This window comes from Heterodontus francisci, chromosome 2 (genome assembly GCF_036365525.1).
Source record: "Heterodontus francisci isolate sHetFra1 chromosome 2, sHetFra1.hap1, whole genome shotgun sequence".
Taxonomy (NCBI): domain Eukaryota; kingdom Metazoa; phylum Chordata; class Chondrichthyes; order Heterodontiformes; family Heterodontidae; genus Heterodontus; species Heterodontus francisci.
In genome coordinates this window covers 15,503,026-15,505,985 of record NC_090372.1, presented here as the reverse complement: position 1 = coordinate 15,505,985, position 2,960 = coordinate 15,503,026, and positions in this window count along the sequence as shown.

The following is a 2,960-nucleotide window of genomic DNA, read 5'->3' as shown; positions in this document are numbered from 1 at the left end:
CGAAAGTAAAACTGACAGAAATACAAGCAAAACCCCCCCAAGTTTCCGATGTAGTAATGATATTTTCAGGATTTTAAAGAAGTGTGACTGAAATATCACATGATTTTTATTTGTGAAAAGTAAATGGCTACAGCCATTTGCTGGTCGGGTGCTCATTTTCTTTCTGATAATATTTTTGTTAGGCAAGGGTACTAAGAGATATGGAATCAAGGTGGATAAATGGTGTAAAGATACAGGTCAACCGTGAGCTAACTGAATGGTGGGACAGGGTCCAGGGTGAATGGTTTCCCCGTATCTCTTTTCCAAACAGACAGACTGAGTTCCCAACCAAAAACCCAGCAGTGATTTATTCACATGGTATTGGACTGTCCCAGGCTTCCCCAACAACAGGAAAGCTTGGGCTGGAAACATCATGAGACACTCATTTGTTAAAGTGGACCAACTGTGGGAATTTATTAAGCCGGATGAATGCAATTTCTTATATTATCCTGTTGTAACAGGCTCTTCATATAAAATGTTAAATACAGCGAACTTGCTGAAAATTTATCTGCTCATCGGTTTTAACCACATATGGTTAAAATTTTAGCACTTAGTGTGATGTTGTTAGCATATTCGCCTCTGAGTCACAAGGTTCCGGATCCAAGTCCCACGCCAGGGCTTGTGGGTGAAAAGATCAAGGCTGAAACTCCAGTGCAGTACTGAGGTTGGAGTTGCCATCTTTTGGATGTGACTTTAAACTGAGGCCCCGTAGGCTTGCTCGGGTGGATGTAAAAGATTCCATGGCACTATTTCGAAAAGAGCAGAGGAGTTATCCCGGTGTCCTGACCAATATTTATTCCTCAACATCACACAAACAGATCATCAGGTCATTATCACATTGCTGTTCATGGGAGCTTGCTGTGCACAAATCAGTGGCTGCATTTCCTACATTACAACAGTGACTACACTTCAAAAGTACTTAATTGGCTGTAAAGCGCTTTGAGGCATCCAGTGGTTATGAAAAGCGCTATATAAAGGCAAGTCTTTCTTTCTTAGTAAAATTACATGAATGTAATTAAGATCAGAGATAAGAAATTCTGGTCCAGAGTTTTTCTCTTCTGATCTTCTTCCAATGACTGTTCTGTTCCCTTGCACTTTGGAGCATTTAGTTCAACTTTCCCTGCCTTGCTTCCTGTTATTATTCAATTCCCTTAAGGATGACCTAAATTGCCTCCCAGAACGAGGCTTAGTTACATTTTTTTGTTGGCTGTTTGTATAGAACATAGAACATTACAGCGCAGTACAAGCCCTTCGGCCCTCGATGTTGCGCCGACCTGTGAAACCATCTGACCTACACTATTCCATTTTCATCCATATGTCTATCCAATGACCACTTAAATGCCCTTAAAGTTGGTGAGTCTACTACTGTTGCAGGCAGGGCGTTCCACGCCCCTACTACTCTCTGTGTAAAGAAACTACCTCTGACATCTGTCCTATATCTATCACCCCTCAACTTAAAGCTATGTCCCCTCGTGTTTGCCATCACCATCCGAGGAAAAAGGCTCTCACTAACCACCCTGTCCAACCCTCTGATTATCTTATATGTCTCTATTAAGTCACCTCTTCTCCTCCTTCTCTCTAACGAAAACAACCTCAAGTCCCTCAGCCTTTCCTCGTAAGACCTTCCCTCCACACCAGGCAACATCCTAGTAAATCTCCTCTGCACCTTTTCCAAAGCTTCCACATCCTTCCTATAATGCGGTGACCAGAACTGCACGCAATACTCCAGGTGCGGCCGCACCAGAGTTCTGTACAGCTGCAGCATGACCTCGTAGCTCCTAAACACGATCCCCCTACTAATAAAAGCTAACACACCATATGCCTTCTTAACAGCTCTATTAACCTGGGTGGCAACTTTCAGGGATTTATGTACCTGGACACCAAGATCTCTCTGCTCATCTACACTACCAAGAATCTTCCCATTAGCCCAGTATTCTGCAATCCTGTTACTCCTTCCGAAGTGAATCACCTCACACTTTTCCGCATTAAACTCCATTTGCCATCTCTCAGCCCAGCTCTGCAGCCTATCTATGTCCCTCTGTAACCTACAACATCCTTCGGCACTATCCACAACTCCACCGACCTTCGTGTCATCCGCAAATTTACTAACCCACCCTTCTACACCCTCATCCAGGTCATTTATAAAAATGACAAACAGCAGTGGTCCCAAAACAGATCCTTGCGGTACACCACTAGAAACTATACTCCAGGATGAACATTTACCATCAACCACCACCCTCTGTCTTCTTTCAGCTAGCCAATTTCTGATCCAAAGCACTAATTCACCTTCAATCCCATACTTCTGTATTTTCTGCAATAGCCTACCGTGGGGAACTTTATCAAACGCCTTACTGAAATCCATATAGACCACATCCACGGCTTTACCCTCATCCACCTGTTTGGTCACCTTGTCAAAAAACTCAATAAGGTTTGTGAGGCATGACCTACCCTTCACAAAACCGTGCTGACTATCTCTAATGAACTTATTCTTTTCAAGATGATTATAAATCCTATCTCTTATAACCTTTTCCAACATTTTACCCACAACCGAAGTAAGGCTCACAGGTCTATAATTACCAGGGCTGTCTCTACTCCCCTTCTTGAACAAGGGGACAACATTTGCTATCCTCCAGTCTTCCGGCACTATTCCTGTCGACAATGACGACATAAAAATCAAGGACAAAGGCTCTGCAATCTCCTCCCTGGCTTCCCAGAGAATCCTAGGATAAATCCCATCTGGCCCAGGGGACTTATCTATTTTCACACTTTCCAAAATTGCTAACACCTCCTCCTTGTGAACCTCAATCCCATCTAGCCTAGTAGTCTGTATCTCAGTATTCTCCTCGACAACATTTTCTTTCTCCACTGTAAATACTGACGAAAAATATTCATTTAACACTTCCCCTATCTCCTCCGATTCC